At 33.4% G+C, this 18,894-nt stretch overlaps 1 long non-coding RNA gene and 2 pseudogenes across 3 annotated transcripts; 1 reads left to right on the plus strand and 2 right to left on the minus strand.

Moving 5' to 3' along the window:
• Positions 1-185: 185 nt before the first annotated feature.
• Positions 186-1,606, minus strand: LOC144546238 (putative ethylene response sensor 1 pseudogene; annotated as a pseudogene). The gene is made up of 3 exons (XR_013508727.1): positions 1,315-1,606; positions 719-846; positions 186-646 (listed from the first exon to the last, which is right to left on the minus strand). The product of XR_013508727.1 is annotated as a putative ethylene response sensor 1 pseudogene (transcript).
• A 304-nt stretch (positions 1,607-1,910) lies between these two features.
• LOC144546239 (uncharacterized) lies at positions 1,911-6,594 on the minus strand (annotated as a pseudogene). The gene is made up of 12 exons (XR_013508728.1): positions 6,222-6,594; positions 5,593-5,691; positions 5,395-5,486; positions 4,956-5,061; positions 4,747-4,832; positions 4,417-4,614; positions 4,128-4,274; positions 3,628-3,786; positions 3,440-3,532; positions 3,191-3,329; positions 2,698-2,888; positions 1,911-2,102 (listed from the first exon to the last, which is right to left on the minus strand). The product of XR_013508728.1 is annotated as an uncharacterized LOC144546239 (transcript).
• A 6,311-nt stretch (positions 6,595-12,905) lies between these two features.
• Positions 12,906-14,021, plus strand: LOC144546529 (uncharacterized). Its single transcript, XR_013508820.1, has 2 exons — positions 12,906-13,131; positions 13,593-14,021. It is a non-coding gene; the product is annotated as an uncharacterized LOC144546529 (long non-coding RNA).
• The last annotated feature ends 4,873 nt before the right edge of the window (positions 14,022-18,894 follow it).

Below are 18,894 nucleotides of genomic sequence, written 5' to 3' on the forward strand. Positions count from 1 at the left end.
GTCTCTTTTAGTCTTTTTATATTTATTATGTATGTCTTCTTTTGATTATAGAACAGTGTCATCACCAGTACACTGACCCTCAAACACTGACTATTATAAATGTAACATTCAGTTTTGAGACTGCGTGGCAAAATCATAAATAAGTAGAACTTTAACACTTACTGTTCACTTGTAAATGAACCAACACTGACTGTTTTATTATGCGAACTAACGGTGTTGCTTATAACCTAACCGTCAGTGCAAATATTTTCTTGCCTCGCTTATGAAATCATAATTTCTTCTTGTTTTGTCATACAATTCAGCAAACTTAACCCTCCATCTTTATTTGCACAACAGTCGCATAAATTTACTGCCCAACTACAACAACCCATCAAATCAAAAATACCTAAACTGAATCAAGTTATATTCCGGAGTCAAAAACTCGATCATACACTTCTATGTAGCTTGTTTTTGCCGGGGCGGTGGGGCCCACATCGCAGAGCCATCTATAGCAGATTGGTTAGGCCATACTATAGGCAACATCTGCTGCTGGTATAGACATGGGTTGTTACCACATGACCAGAGTTTAACAAAGAACAAAGCCGTGCAGCCTTTCCCAAGGCCTTCACTCTCCAACCATATATGCCTTTCCATTAGAGTCGCAAATCTAGTAAAAAAAATAAGTTAAACTACAAGTGTCAACAAATCTTTGATATATAAGATAAAAAAATGTTCATACCTCTTACAAATGGCAAGACCTAGACTGCTTCCACTACAGCCTCGGTTGCCTCCATTTTGCGTATGAGAAAATTTTGTGAAAACATGCGGTATATCTTGTGGGCTTATCCCACAACATGCATCCTTGACCTACATAACAAAAGGCAACAGAATTCATTCTCAAAAACTTATTTTAAGTCATATTATCATTTATCAACAAGTATACCAGTACATAGTACCTCAATCATACAGGTCCCAGTCAGTCGGTATAAACTGGGAACCAACAAATGTAGTAGTTCCCCATTTAAACCTGACACTTTGGTGGAGTGTTCACTGAAACTGGTAAATTTTAACCTGACCAGACTGCCCTCCACAAACTGCACAAATACTAACCAGAAATGAAGAGATCCCATAACTAGAGGAATTAATATCACCTGAGGTAACAGAAAGTTTGAGTTTAGAGCCCAAGCATTCCCCCTTGGGCCAGATTGGCCTGGATTCTGATCGAACGGTCTGGATCAAAACTAAAATATCATGTTACCTCAGAGGATGCAGGCTGTAACTACAAAGGTGAAATCATACACAAAAGAAAACCCAAAAAATGCCTGTCATTGTTACCAATATACATATCTGTACTCTGAGGTAGAAGTGCCCGTCAGGCATCAGTTGCAACTGAATAGAAGCTGGGGAATCTGAACTTTCTCAAAGGTTCAGATCGCACAATTGAGGCCATGATTGAGATGTGCCCCTCCCTTGTGAACTTCACTGCGTTGCCAGAGATGTTGAAAATAATTTGCATCAGTCTTTTCTCGTCCCCAACTGCGAACACAGGTAAGTCGGGTGCCAGCAAGACTGATACTGATACTTTCTTCACAGCGTTTGAAGGCGCCTGTAAATCTTTTGTCAGCGTTCAGGAAGCCTTTACTGGCGCTTGGCAAAGGCCGCCCGAAATGATCTCTGCCTGGCATTTGGGTATTTTACTGGCGTTTAGAGAGTTTTACCGGCATTTGGGAGCACCACCAAAAGGCTTAGCAGTTAAAAAAAAAAAAAAAAAATTAGCCTTTCCTGGCGTTTCTGAAACGCCACCAAAAGTCATGGGTAATTAAGAAAAAATTCAAAAATTCACTATAAATCATAGAAAATTCCAAAAATGAAAATTTTTGTTCTGGGATGCTCGCGGGAGTGTTGTCTATATGCATGTGCAATGGCTTCGCTTAGTTCAACTTGGGACCAGAATTTCTATCAGAAAATAGTTTACAACTCAAGCCACTTTACCCCAACTTACAAATTTTACACTAAATAAGTTAAATAATGGTAGACTATCAACATAAAATAGTTTATAAACCTCACGAGGATCAGAATATCTCATTGTGTCAGCATGCCTTTCATCCTTGATTTCATACAACCTGAAATATTTACATGTTACTAACCTGACAATGCAATGAGCACTAGAGACATGGTATGGTAACTGATCTAATATGGCCTTCGAAACTAGAACCAAAAATGATGGTTTCATAAGGTCTAAAGATACATGTAATGAAGTCACCACCCTGATAAGTGTATGTACTAGATGGTACAGTAACCATGGGATTTTTTCTGCAAAAATTGCACTGAATATTTAAAATTGTACATGCATAGGAGACAACCCTCATATCAACAGCAAGCCACCAACCACACCGAACAGTGGAGAGTATTCCCCTTAATCAAGCCAGTTCATAGTATTTTACAAGAACCAAATAAATATAAAATCAATAGATCTTCTTAAAATGTTGGGTTTTAAGTATCAATGGTCTAACTTCCAAACAATTCAGTACTAGGTGCAAAACAACTTACAAGCAGTCAAAACTTTTTTAACTTGAATTGACCTTATTGTAACACTCAGCAGTTATGCAAGTAAACCAATAACATGTCAGAATTATACAAATTGGGAAAACATGGATGTAAACATGTAATCCACAAAATAAAATGAAAAAAAAAAGAGAAAAATCACAACAGACACACCTGATAGGTTTAAATCTCTGTCTCAACCTCATCTGCTTCAGATGCATCAGAGCATCAGAGCTGCCTGGTTCATCATCCTCATCATCCATTGCAGGTTCAAAGTGTTCTTCAATAAGAGATGAAGGATCTCTCCTGGGCTTCTGAGGACGATATTGTAGATATTCTTGTGATAGTTCATCGATTTCAAAATCCTGCTATTAGTACAAGACAGGCCTGGTTAATGAACTGAGATGTGTGAAAATGAACCAAAGAATTATATAAATGAAGAAAAAGATTGAAACTCCAGATAAACCCAATTATGTCAATTAGTCCAAGATAGTTCTAATGTCTAACAAATTCAGACATCTTTCCTTCTAAAAAGAAACAATTCTACATCTTGAAATTTCCAACATAATGCATGCATTTATAATATACACTGATGAGTGATGATCATAAATCCATACAACATTGTTAATGAGTATATACTTCAGTTATGAGAGAGAGAGGACAGTACCGGATTCTCAAACATCAGCTTAAAACAATCATATTTCAAAATATCAGAGGTTAATCCCTTGTTTTTCTTTCTCTTCATCTTCCTTATCATGTAACTGAGCTGCTAGACCGCGGTTAACCTTTGGCAGCTTCTTGATTAGCTACATAGACAAAAAAAAAGCCTATTGAAAATTGAGATAAACCATGTAATGCTGCAAATTTGACAACTTCATATTCACCCCCTCCCCCCCGTGTCAAATGCAAGACTTACAGTAATGCGACCCTGTCTCTTGGCCTCCTCTTCCTGTTGTTTTTTCCATGTGATAATCTCTTCAGGGTTCAATGGCTGGGTCAAATTTTTCGCCTAAAATATAGATAACAGAGGGAAATTACCTAGTTGTTACTTTTGGGACCAACAGATATAATAAAGTGTGTAGTAAGCAAAATTTGACAGTTTACCTTCTTATACAGGCCATAATCTACGAAGTAACCGTGCATGTATGCTTTAAGCAGATTAGTGCCAATCAAATTGGTAAGATTAAGCCTCTCAAGATCTTCCTTTGTTAGGAATTTGTAATTTTCATAGATTACAGTTTCTGCATTTTCTTCCATCTCTTCCTGAAAAGTTTACAAACATTCACACGCCATGAATACAAAGAAAAGAACAAGGGAAGTTTTCATGCACATCTGACCTCCTTAGTAGACCATATAAATATCAAATATGAACCTGCCAAATAACAAGAATTCTGTTGGCGCAAAAAAATCAAGAAAAATCTCCAAAACTCTTCCCATTTTCTGACTTTTCAAAAAGAACAACCCTTCTTTCCAGGCATTTCGTGGTATATGTTGATGATTTGCACTATATGTGACTTTTTTGGTATCACTGACTAAGAGTAACAATGACAACCAAGGTGAAGCTGATATAACATTTACAGAAGAATTGAAGATAGCTCACGCACAGTTAGGTTTTCTAGGTAGAAGCACCACTTAGGAGCTGGACCAAGTGCAGGTAAATAGTGAGCAGGAATCTGACTGTTATCCAGAGCCAATAGCATCAATCTACTATTCCTAAAGATACAAATATCGTTCATCGAGCCACCACTAGACTACTTTTGCCGTGTCAGCTCCCTGTTATTAAAGAATATAAGTAAAATTTGATTGGTACTATACATTTTCTTTGGTGTCTGTGCTGGTGTGTGCATATGTGTATCTTGTGAAGTAGGGGTGTTGTAAGATGTAATAACATACCGTATTAGGATCCCAAATCCTGACAACATGACTATCAGCACTGATGAGTTTTGGTTCAGTTGAATTCAAAGTCTGGTGCCATTTGCCATTTTATAGTGTAGCTCCCCTCATGAAATGACAAATGTGTGCTTGTAGCCTAGCGGTTAGAGTTCTATTTAGTGTTTCCGAGGTTCTTGGGTTCAAATCCCAGTGACCACACTTTTAATTTTCGCATATTATGTATTTTATAGTTTAGCCCTATCTATTCATCTTTTCTAGTTTTGCCCCTGGTTTCACATAATAAAGCTAAATGTTGGACTTGGTACCATTTTTTTAAAAGAGAAGAATTACTTGTTCAAGATTAATTCTGTAGAGATCAGGAGATGAAGCAGCACATAGCAAATCGCAAGACCAGCAATCATATGCAATCTCTTCCCATCCTAAAATGGAAAGAAGCAAAATAAAATAAAATCTCAAAACCAACAAAAGAAGAGATTTGAATCTGAGTAATTGTTTAAATTTGAAAAAAGAAAAATTATCATAAACTGTCATTGTCAAAACTAACCTCGGTATTCTCAAGCTATAATGGCTACCATACTTGGCATGTAAAACAACCGAGCAATCAGAACATAGAAATGCAAGCTTTGAATAGTCATCAGATAAGACCTAATAAGAAAATGTGATATAACAATATAAAAGACAGTAATGATGCAAATCAAGAGCATAATCTAAAGCAAATAGAAACAGGATGTGGCTTGTTTATTAATCCAATGGTAAAAATAATTAAAAAAAATTTGCTTAGATCTACCCTTTTCTTTTTCTTTTTTGAAAATAGTGGGATACCCCCAGCGGTTTCCTTTATTGAAACCAAAGCATAAGGATACTGGTACCAGCTCCTAATGTAATTACAAAAGCTGATTAACATTGCCACCCTCATAAGCTACTTGCTAAGACCCACTAAATAACACTCATAGGACTACACAGATTACTGAGAGCTACCTCAAAATTTATGATTTCAGATATGAAATGCCTTCCAAACTTTTGCGACAACTCCTTCAGCTCAAAGACCTTGACATGAGGAGGATAAATCCCTAAAATTCAGAAACATTACAAAATTGAAAACATTGTTGTAATAAAAAAGCTACAAGAAAGAACACACAAAAAAAAAAAAGTACAACATGACTCAAACAAACAAACCTGAAGTAATAACATAATCCCCATCAGGAGTCACCTTGATTTTGCCTGCAGAAGTCTCGAACCTCAAATCCTGAATTAAATCCACCCTTTGAAGGTAATCTAATCAAATTTACAATTTGATAACTTTGTCAGTAAAACAAAATTTGGCATAGTCCTGGAATAAGTACATCTATATAGTGCAATATAAAATTCGGAGTCGTGGTACTGCTTATATGCCCCAAAAAAATTGCATATATCACAGCACAAAATGCACTTATAGTCCCATATTTGGTGAATGTTCCTTCTAATAGTTGCTAGAGTTCGAGAATAGAAACTGCACAGGGACCGAAGAGCGAAGAGAATCAGCTGATAAAGAGATGAAAAGACCTTTTAACTTTTCGTAAAGTTCTTTTTTTTCTTAGGATCGAGCAAGGAGGCGGTCGAACGCTGCCCAGAGAGACAGGAATATTACCTTCAAACATCCAAAATACAACCAATGTAAACAATGTCTCAGTATCACTGACAAAACATGTCATTTACCAGCAAATGAAATTTGTGGATAAAAAACAATTAATTGGCTCTGCAAAAGTTTCCATATCAACAAAAGATAGAATTTGCGGAGGAGATTAAATGGAGGAAAAGCGTGGTACCTGATTGCGTTGAAATTAAGCGGAGCATTGTCGAGATTGGGGATCTGAGCCATCAGATCCTTCTCCTAGGGTTTTAGAATGGGGATGTGATATCTGAGTCATCAGTGGCGTTAGTGGTGCTTGGGAGTGCTCGGGTTGAGAGGGAAAGGGGGGTTTTGGGCACGGTGCTCGGTAGAGAGAGAGAGCGCGAAGAAAAGCCGAGAGGGGCTGCGTCCTTGCTCGGCTGCCTGTACAGACGGGAGGAGGGGGTGAGCACACGAGCATTTAAAACGGTGAAGAGGGAGAGGCGGGAAGGTGGGGGTTTGGGTCAGAGAGAGGCAGGGAGAGGCGGGGAGGCGGGGAGGCGGGGAGGTGGGGGTTTGGGTCGGAAATTTTAGAAGTTGCGGCCAATTTTGTAGTCTCGCGGACTGACACTGTTGCCAAGATCGTTCCCTCCAGTCTTTGCGATCCTTCTTCCTCAATTTCTATCTTCCTGGGTCCCATGGTCAGTCACAGATATAACTAAGGTTTGATTTAGTTCACAGGACCACTGTCAGTTACACTCTTTGAAATAACGGTCTGACCTTCTTTGCTAACCGCTGCTCCTCCTCCTTCCCTTTCCAATTGCGAATTTCCAGCAATAATCTCCAATTCGATTGGGCCTCGCTGCAAAGAAATGCTGGCGTTTTCTTGTAGCACCAGTTGGATAGCGCCGCCAGATGCTTATTTTGTTTTATTATAATTATTGAGAATTCAAAAAATTTATTTTTATTTTAATTTTAAATTTAATCTAATTTACAAATTAGAACTCTAGAGAGGGATAAATAAAATTCTAGAGGAACAACAAAGTTGTCCAAACCTATAAATCTCCATAAATACTCAAAATTCAGTTATAAATATAAAAATCAGTTTATGACATACTTATAATAAAGGCTGGTTCTTGTGCATAGTTATAAACTTGTAATTGATAAAGGTCTAGAGTTTGATATATTAACATCAATTTATGACATATTCGTCCCATTTTTTTGGGGTAAATATTTCTCCCATTTTAATGTAATTATATATGTAGACTATATAATTTATATACACAAAAAATAATGACATCATAAAATAAAGAAGTAGAGAGGGGGAGGGGTGTGTATATGGAAGAATTAAATATATGTCATAAAATAAGTCACTAAACAGGCAATATATATTGTTCAAATTAAGGTCCTAAAGAGAGATTATTGCATCATCACGGAAAAAGCTAAGAAAAAAAAAAAAGCTATCATGAATAGCGCATAGTTATAGCGAAAGATATCTTACATATCGTTTCTTGTTTAAAAAAAAAAAGTTATATATTTCAATTAATTATCAACATTATCTAAAGTCTCGAGCGATAAGTAACACAAAATTGATTAAGGAGTTAGAATATTCATATTTAACTAATACAAAATCTAAATTGTTATATAAAATATCCCTAATAATATCATAAACTATCTATTTTTTTTCATTCAATATAACATAAGTGTCATGGCATAAATTATATATCTTTCTTTGTTAAAAAAAATAAAACTAATCATCATGACATAAACTATCTATATTTTTCTATTTAAAAGCAAAAACAATCTGAACCTTAAAAAAAATTGATCCTTAAAATAAATTTCAATTTGAATCCTTAAATAAAAACCTATGTAATATAGCATGCATCATAGCACTTAGTGTGTAGTGCAAATAACAGACCGTTATTACTGCTATAGCAATCGTAGTTGAAATAGCGTACTTTTATTCCATAACTTAGCATTTAAGGTCCAAAAACGCTATAGTGCCGCTATTGCGTTGCTGTAGCATGCTATTTAGAACACTGGATCAAATTATCAAGAAACAACAAATAAGTCATGTCCATTTTTTTTATAAACTTGAATAAGATTATAATAGAATAAATAAATAATAAGTTCCTTAACTTTGCTACAGTCTAATATGCAGCACTAAAATGAGAAAAGAAAATTGAAAAGAGAAGAGAGAGACAAAGCATCCATCCAGTTTTGGCACTATTGGCCAATATACTATAAACAAAGTACCAAGAAATAAAATTTCCCATTTCTCCTCTCTCAAATTAAAAGCGCACCAATTCTCCGACAAATTGAAGTGAGACATTTCTTCTCTTTTCTTTTGTGATTGTATTATTTTCAGATTGAAAGGTGGAATGAACGAATGGATAAATGATAATGGCACATTTCTCGGCCCTCTCTTATTTCATTGTTTAGAATCTTTGTTAATAATATATAAAATGTGTCATGATTTGAGCAGAGACTCATTTTATATGCTGGTCTTTTCAAGCAAGTTTTCATGAAACCAAATGGATTAATGACATCATATCAGTTTTCAAAAATTAATTGTGGGTTATTGATGAACCTGTTGAGCACATATATACTTGGATTTAGTCATCGTGTCGATTTGAACTTCTTTTGGACATTTGTAATCTTAATCTCTGTTCTCCATGAAAATCTTTGGGCCTTAATGTCCAGTGTAATCAATTATTTGGGCTATTTGAACTCTTTTTTTATCCTCCTACACAACGGAGCCCATTTTAGAAAGTTATTTTATTTATTCACTTGCTGAATCTTAACAATTTTTTAAGAAACATGGCATGCATGATTGTATCATTTTATTATAATATTGTCTGAACCATTGAATTGCATGTTTTTGACATCACAATTATACGGCAGCAGAACCCTACTTAATTCATAATAGGGGAAAATTTCATGTACACCCCTCAAAAACTATGAACTTACTTACTCTGTCCTCTAAAATTTATAATAATATATTTACCTTTCTAAATTTCAAAAACACACTAATTTACCTAATTTATTGTGTTTTCCATTAAAATTATTTTTTATTATCAAATTTGATTTTTACCCTTTGTTAAAAAAAATTTAAATATGTAGCTTGTTTGAGAGATATTTTTAGTTTTCATATTTCTTGATTGTCAGAACAAACTATTTATTTACTACTTGTGATGCACATACAAATGTATGTCTATATGACACTGTGTATGCGTCACATGTAGAGAAACGAACTGTTTGTTCTTGGAAACCGACATCAAATTAAAATGTTGAACATTTTTCTTATATATATACTATATATTTTTATTTTCTAATAAAGATTAAAATGGAAATTTTATAAATTTAAAATGAATAATTTATAGAAGAAGCAATAACTTTGTTAATTATATTAGTGAGTTTTTTTAGATTTTGTTGAGGGGGAAATATGCAGTTTTGAGGTTTTTGAGGGGTATACATCAAATTCTCCCTTCCTAATAGTACAATAATGTTACGGTAGGAACCAATAAATGGTTAAAAGATTTGACTTATAGAAGTCAGCGACTCGAGATCCTATGCTAGAATTTATTTTTTAAGTTATCACTTATCAGCATGAATTCATGATTTAAAAAAAGTAGAATAGAGAAGTCTAGCTAATCTACCCTACGGGCATCTTTCATATATAAAATAAAATAATTAACCCCGCACCTCCCACCCCGCAATTAACCCCGCACAAAATGTCAAAAAACTCCAGCTGTCATTTTTTTTTCATAAGGTATTAATACTTACGTACAGAAGTATTTATCTCTAAGAACGAAAGTATTTATCTCTAAGTACGAAAGTATTTAGGGGATCATGCAAGTTTTTTTCATGGAGGGTGGGAGGAATCTCAAATCACATGGGGGACCATGCACGTTTTTAGAGGTGGGTTTTTTTTATCTCATTTCAATCTCGTCCACATTTCTCACAATCTATGAGAAATTTTGCGAATCTAAAACCACGAACGTTTTCTACGTAATTTTCTCTTTCAAATGAGATCCATGATGACATACTTTCGAGCAAGTCGTTACAAAAGTATTTATCTCTCATAGTGCAAGTATTTATATCTATACTTGAAAGTATTTTTTTGCATATAATACTTATAATACTTGATATTAATACTTTCATATGTCAGTATAAATACTTATAATACATGATATTAATACTTTCATATGTCAGTATAAATACTTATAATACTTGATATTAATACTTTCATATATCAGTATAAATACTTTTAATAATTGATAGTAATATTTTCATATGTCTGTATAGGTATAAATACTTCTGTAACGACTTGTCCGAAAGTATGTCATCATGGATCTCATTTGAAAGAGAAAATTACGTAGAAAACGTTCATGGTTTTAGATTCGCAAAATTTCTCATATATTGTGAGAAATGTGAACGAGATTGAAATGAGATAAAACTAATTTGGAGAGAGATAGAGTGGGGGGATGGTGGGGGGATGGAATGGGGGGGAGTAATATAATTGTTCAAAAAAATAATTATATGAATCCCCCACTCTCATCCCTCCATCTCTTAAACTCTTCATACACGTTTTAAAGGTGTTTTTTTTTTTCAATGTCGTTCACATTTCTCATGATCTATGAGGAATTTTGCGAATCTAAAATAACGAACGTATTCTATGCAATTTTATCTTTCAAATGATATCCATGATGAGATACTTTTGGGCTCATTGTCACACAAGTATTTATACCTCATCGTGCAAGTATTTATACCTATACTTGTAAGTATATATCTTCCCCAATCGTGTTTAACTTCCATAAACTAATTTAACTAACTAGTTTAATTAAATTTATTCAAAACAATGTGGTCTTCCAAGTTTAATTAAATTAATAGGTATAAATACTTGGAAGATAATAAATTAATACTTGCAAACTAAGATATTAATACTTACATTTCTAACTTGATGACTATATGGGGGGACCACTCAAACTACATGGGGAGAAAAATCATAGACGTTTTTAGAGATTTTTTTTTTTTTCAATGTCGTTCACATTTCTTACGATATATGAGAAATTTTGCGAATCTAAAACCACAAACGTATTCTATGCAATTTTATCTTTTAAATGAGATCCATAATGACATACTTTTGGACTCATTGTCACACAAGTATTTATATCTCATCGTACAAGTATTTATACATATACTTATAAGTATTTATCTTCCCAAATCGTGGACCCCGCATCTCCGCATCAACCTTCCCCAATTGTCCATGCGTCAACCTTTCTTTAACAAAAATAGTTGATCACATAGGTATAAATACTTCAGTGCATAGGTATAAATACTTGTAATACTTGTGTGTCGACGAGCTCGAAAGTATGTCATCATGGATCTTATTTGAAAGATAAAATTGCGTAGAAGACGTTTGTGATTTTAGATTCGCAAAATTCCTTATAGATCGGGAAAAATGTGGATGAGATTGAACAAATAAAATTGGGGAATAATGGGAGGATGAGAGTGGGGGGACAATTATCATGGCCCTTTAGAAATAGAGTTCATTGAATAGTAGTTAATACTACTACAGCCAATGGTAAATACTTTTATTCTTCAGAATAAATATTTAACGATTATTATTTTATTCACTGGTCTCCCCATAATTGTTTTTGGCAGTATGTGCGGGAATATTACGGGGATAAGCCTGCGGGGACAATTATCAACTCCCAAAATAAAAATAGAATAGAGAAATATACTTCAGTCAAGATCTCCAGAATTTTCTATTCAAGTCAACAATGAAATGCGCAAGAGGCACAAAAATCGGATCTCCATATATATATATATAGCACAGGATACTAGAGGACTTTTATATAAATTGAAGACTTTTATATAGATAAGGATCAACTTCATATAAATTGAAGACTTTTAAGTCTAATTAAATTAATTTAAAACTTTTTAAGGACCGGAAATGGTTTTAGTTGGATGATATTTGTGTAATTTACACTTGCAATAACCCATCTAGAAATAAAGAAAAAGGTGATTAACTCGTATAGTATACAACGAAACATCTAAATTTGAAACCTATGCATTGCCGCAACGTCCATTTATAACTTTTTCTTCAAAAAAAGGTATTAATTAATTAACCATATCCATTGCCCTGTGAGCTCATAATTAATTAAATGTATATACTCTACCAGCCTGATTGTGTTCATCAGGTCGGGTTGGTTTTAAACCGAACTGAGAGAGTTACTATTAAATTGTTTGATTTTTTTGATTAAATGGATCGGTTCGGTTCAGTTTAATTGCTCGGATCGGTTTAGTTTAGAAATTATTAAACTGGTTAAACTGAACATATCAAAGTTTTACAACCAATGTAATTTTCTTCCTTATAACATATATTGTCATCTAATTGAAAACAATACTATACCGGTATCATAATTTATCAGACTACCACTATCTTGATTTATGAGGTGATCTAAGCGATTACTTGGATAGAATAATTACATTAACTTGAAGTGATTACACTGAGTTTGAGAGCTTCTCAAAGTGGTTTGGAGTGACACAATGAGAACTACAGTCTCAAATTTGAGTTGTTCCCATTTTTTGAAAGATAGTTTTGTCTTTGCACTATGGTTAAATTCAGAATTATTGTCAAATAGGTAAATAAAAAAGAGAAGACAAAGTTAAAGGACATATTGAATATAGTAAAGAGTACACTTGGCAGCCTCTGCCAAGAATTTCAAAAAAAAGAATATAGTAAAGAGTAAAGGAGTAAATAAGAAATTGAAGAAATCTTGAAGGTACATGAGAAATTAACCCTTTAATTAAAGTTATAATCAATGCTTAAATTTGGTCATAACATCACTCCATACACCATGATCTGACCTCCTGTAAGTATATATACATGCAAGCACCACATGTAGAACTCGATCAGAGACTTCACCTCAACCCAATAAGAAAAAATCAAGAAAGAAACATAACATGAACAAAAGCCTATTTTCTCTTCTTCTTATTCTTCATGTTTTTTTCTTATCCTCTAGTATGGCTCGGCCATCCCCTCGCAAGTTAGTCTCCTCCTTTGGCCCATGGTTACCGATATATAATGTCTCAAATCCGGGAATCCAAGCATATGGCTCGTATGTCTCTCTCTCTATCTCTCTCTACATGCTCACATATGTTTCGTAATTCGGTAATTGTAATGGTCATTTTATCCAAAAGATAACAATTGGAGTTGTGATTTTTTTGACAAAAAATAAGGATTAAGCCCTCAATTGATATGAAATATATGATTTTTTTACACCATTTCTCTCTCTAAGAGTCAGTTACCAGTCACCACATTGTTTAAAACTGAATTATCCCCCTTAACGCTGTAATAACCTTCTATGAAAATAAATTAGGATTCAAAATTTCTCATCTTATTAGTCACTAATCATTACTTCTATTGTTGTGTGATAAAAATAATATGAACCAGAGTAACCAGTAGCTGAAACTTTTGTCATATACCCAATTAAGGGAAAATCCATTAGTTTCTTCTTTTAATTAAAAGAGTTGTTATGTCATAGTTATGTAATTTGATTATAGCTAGTATCTCTTGCAGCTATGGTGTTTCAGAGTACAACAAGAACACAACAGCACACCTCGAGTTCATAAAGGTCGTCAATGGATCATATTATTTTTCATATTACACTTATCAAAATCAAGTAAAATTGTTACTCTCGGTGGAGGCGAAGAACTGCACCAACCCCAACAGTTCTCATATGTACGAAACTCTGGTTTACGAGGATTGTATAACTCCACTTCAGGGGGATCCTAGACCCGGCTATTGCTACAAAACTTTTGTTTATCTCAAAAGCTTGGGGTAGGTTTTTGTGTTTTTCAAATAAGATGATCGACAATAATTGATTTGTTATAGTTAGTTTCTTCAGTAGCTCGAATTGTTATGTTTTGGATCACAGACTTGTTTCATGTGATGTTGCTTTGTTTCTCTATATGCAGTTGGTAAAGCTTTAGACTTTAGTTTCCAAGATTCGATCATTATTAAGGTTGGTTGCTTGATGCATCCCACACACATGCCATGGCAATTTCTTTGAAAAAGTGTATTTACAAGTTTGTAATTTCCTGGCACCTCAGATTCCTTTATATTCATATATTGCTTCTTCTGCTGTTGTGATCGCGGTATCCTCTTTTCTGTTTCTATCCTTCCATCTCCACTCTCCAGTCCTGCATAACGGAGATGACACAGTAATAATGTGGGTGGTCCCCATCCATATCCATGGTATCTGACAGGTTGGGTCCCTTTCGTCAGTATCTCTACTTCTGTTTCCATCTCTCATTCGCTCCAGACAGAAAGCCCATTTGTGATAATTAATTTGCTGTGTTTTGCTCCAAATCATAATAAAGCCCAGGGCAAAGAGCCCATATATCTCATTCGATTGGGCTTTTTCAATTCGATCATTAGAAAATGAAACCTCAACTTAGTATTTTTTTTTCATTAATTAAAAAGTTACATTAGATATGATGGATTCTTATAATGATTGAAAATCATTAAAGTAAATTTATTTAAATCACCTAGAAATTGTTAATTTCCAGTTTATTTATCTGATTGATAATTGCTTTTTACACTTGAAAAAATTATGGCAGTCCTTCGGTGCTTTAACAATTTATTTTTCTTAAAAATTGTTTGCTATGTCGAAATTGTTTAATTTGGTGTTTTGGACCAATTTAAAAAAGAGATTATATGAATGTATAAGTGTTATTTAATTCTCTATTGTTAAATAAACAAACTCGATACCCAGAAGAACAAAAAAAAAAGATTAACCTGATTATTATTTTAAGGTCAATTAATTAGATTTATATATTTATTTTTTTGGAAAATAAGAACAAATTTGGTGGTAATTATTAAGAACTTGGACTATTATTTCATAATGATAAGTTGAAGATTATTTGTAAATAAACTCTAGGTGCATCGATCGATGAAAAACTTATGATCAATCATATCGTATATCACTTTCGCTTATTCGTACCTATTTGAGCGGCAAGAGATATTCTTTTATTAAATATATATATTCAAATTTTGAACGCTTGTATATACTTAAATATTTTTAAGTATATTAGATAGATATAATTAATACTGCTGGTATGAAAACTAGTTAATTAGAGGGATTTTTTTATAAACCATAAATAGAAAAAAAAAATTTAACAAACCAATTTGATGGTTTAATTTTTTACAAAAAAGCATAAATACAGAACAAAAATTTCTTTTTTGTGCCCAACTAAGATATCGGCTCTTCGTCAAAATGTCATAGAAAATCAAAAAATTTCTTTGTACCGAGATGGGAAGTCGGCCCTCTATTTTCTCTCTTGTGCCGAAATGACAAGTCAGCCCTCTCTATCCATTTCAGCTGGTATTTCATCTCATTTTTTATTTGTGCCGAAATAGAATTTCGTCCCAACTAATGTATAAGCAAACTATGACCAATTAGAAATTTATTCATAACTCTCTCCCAAAAAAAAAAGATAATCCTATGTGCCAAATTGGGAATTCGGCACACAGGTGAAAAGCAATGAAAATGTTTTCGGCCGAGTCCCCAATTTGACACAAAGAAAAAGATAATAGAATTTAGAGGTTTCAATAAACGATTTCAATGAATGTACCGAAATGGCGAAATTTTAACAAAATACAAAAAAAAAAAAAAAAACTCTATGCCGAATTGCCAATTCGGCAGAGAGAGAGGAAAATAGTAAAACAAAAATGATTGTGCCGAATCCCCATCTTGACACAGTAAAAATAAAGTACTTACACCAAATTTAGATTACACAGTATGTTAAAAAACTGAAAACATTACTAGGCCGAGATAATATTTTGGTACACAAAAAAAAAAAAAAAAAAAGTTCAGGCCGCATTCTAATCTCGGTATTTTTTTTTTTTTTTTTAAAACGATAACCATCCATTTAGTTTGTTAATTTTATTTTTTCTATTTATGGTTCATAAAAAAATCCTAATTAGATCAAATCATGAGTTCAATACAAGTTTGCCTTTAAGTCCTCAAGAGATATAATTGGGTTCTCTGTTTCTATTGGATTGGGGCTAGGTGCGGGGTTTACCTTTGTAATTTAGGCTACAATATCATGGGAGAATGGAAGAAAATGGTTTCATTTCATTATAGATAGGTTTTATTCCATTGTCCTAAGTGCTTACGGGGTCATATCTTACTATTTGATGTTCAAACAACAAATCTAAACCGTTAGATATTCAATCTATATTAAAATGTGCCTGAAGACCAAATTTTATATTTTTTGAAATTTTTTTACTATTTATTAAGCTGGTTCGAAAACCACTGTTTTTCAATGCTGCAGAAATTTAATAAAAATAGCGGTTTTCAAACCAGCTTAATAAATAGTAAAAAATTCCAAAAAATGTAAAATTTGGTCTCCAGGCACATTTTAATATCGATTGAATATCTAATGGTTTGAATTTGTTGTTTGAATATCAAATAGTAAGATATGACCCCGTAAGCACTTAGGTTGAAGTGCTACCGGTAGCAATTTAGCCATACTCTATATATATAGAGAGAGAAGTTGGTTATTCTACTTACATAAGCATATGTGAGGATATGCTTATAAGTCATTTTTTCATTTTCAAAATTCAAAAAGTCGATTTGAACCGTTAGATGTGATCTCTATATTGAAATGTGCTTGGAGATCAAATTTTAAATTATTTTGAATAATTTTTTTACTATTTATTAAGCCACTTTGAAAATCGCTGATCTAATGATGACTTAACCGAAATAGTTGTTGAGTCAAGATTTTTTCTTTCTTTTCTAATAAGACCCTACGAGGAAAAACAGAATTTGTCAATGTTTTAAGCATAGTTAACCAAAATGAAAAGTCAACACGCGAGTAGCAGATCATCAAATTCTTAACTAATTTTGCAGAATATCTGGGCAAAACATACCTGATTTACCAGAAATCAGAACTATTACATTGAAATTTCAAAATTAAATGAAAAACAGACTTCTGATCAAATAAATTACCAGAAATTAGAACTGAAATTGTCAAAATTCCAAGGCTATTCCTGACTATTACTGACTCAAACACGGATCTCACTAAATGAAGATGACAATAGATTGGTCAGATCAACACTGTTACAATGGAGTAAGAGTAAGCGAGAGAGATGGTACCTTATGAACATAACCGTACTCGCTCTCCTTCTCAGAATTATCAAAGGTGGTCATGTGATTGCCGTATTCCATGGTTGGAAAGCAGCTTAGATGAGAACCCTAGATTAGATCTGCTACGAGAGGAGTAAGGAGAGAAGAGGAGAGTAAATGAAGAGAATGACAGAAAGAGAGAGAGGAGGAGATATTAAGGGTGCCATGAAACAAATTAAATGATAAACAGACTTCCAATCAAATCAATTACCAGAAAGCAGATTGTGTATATGCCAAGATGAAATGAAATTGTCAAAATTACAACCTACTCAGCCTAGAAGAAATTAAAAAGGAACAATAAAAAGGAAGAGATTAAATTCAAACCTTCTTCGACAATTAATGAGTCCTCCTATACAACAATGCACTGCTCTACAGTATCGTTAAGAATTGTCAGGTGGAATTGTCACTACAACAAAGTAGACACTTTTTGCGAGGGAAATAGCGCATTTATGACGGTCGTCCGTCGCAAAAATAAAAAGCTGAACAATGAGAGTAGTCCGTCGCAAAAAGTTATTTTTTTATATTTGCGAAAAGTGTTTCATTCTTGTTGTGTGTCGAGAGACTATTCTATGGTAACAGTATAGCACAATATGCACGGCAATACTTACATTCCTGTGAACTATTCAATGGTAAAAGTATAACACAATCCACTGACTGCAAACATCGCCACGCGGCAAACACATTTTTCCTGAGAAACTAACATCGCAGATACTTTCGCCTTTAACCTCGCTAAAACTATTCATTAGGGGTCCTCGTGAATAGTATCAACCACGACAGCTGATTTTCAGATGATACTTTTCTCAAGAAGCTATCATCGCAAATAGTTTTCTGAGAAGAATTAGCCTCACGGTTGCCAAATTTGTAGCCTCGAGAATACCCCTCATCTTCTTGTTGTGAATTCATTAGTGCATGCGACTATACTTGGTAATTAATAAACTAGATACAATTGAAAATCTAAATAATTTTGTACTTGTATTAGGAAATTTGGTTTGGGTTTTACTTTAGCTGGGAAATAGTAGGCAATAATATATTAAGAACATTATTAGACAAAGAGAAATACTCTAACAATTTTTTGGGTATTTAATTTTTATATAGATTGTTGGGGGCGATGTATGGTCTTTTATTAATCAAGCCTCCCTTGTGCATATGGATATGTCAAATTCAAACTAAAAAATTCATTATTTATATTATGTATTGTTTTCTTTTGTATTAATTTAATTTTTTGTACAAATAATCTTGGCCATAATATGATAAAAATACTAATATATCACTTGGCCTTGAGATGATAATTGTTAAGTTTCTTTCTAAATCAGATACACTATTCCACATAAATTATTTTCTCACCATTATTTGAAAGTTTGCTAATATGTACATGATGGGCCTGTATAAATCTTTATATACTAAGATTATATATATCCTTTCAACTTTGTTGTCGAAAGTTGAGAATTTTATAATGATAATTCGATACAAAAAAAGTCTTTGACTAGTCAAGTTAATTTTGAAAATAAATAAAACATTTGTTTTTTCAAACTCTAACAATCTCTATATAATAAAGAATACACAAGTTAGCCAGATGGAAGCTCTAGACACTAGTGGAAAAACATGAATCAGGATCGGTCTATCTGGATCGGTTATATGAAACAACCGATACTAATACCTATCTGGATCGGTTTTCTGAACAAAATCGAT

This window comes from Carex rostrata, chromosome 29 (assembly GCF_964058835.1).
Source record: "Carex rostrata chromosome 29, lpCarRost1.2, whole genome shotgun sequence".
NCBI classification, from domain to species: Eukaryota; Viridiplantae; Streptophyta; class Magnoliopsida; order Poales; family Cyperaceae; genus Carex; species Carex rostrata.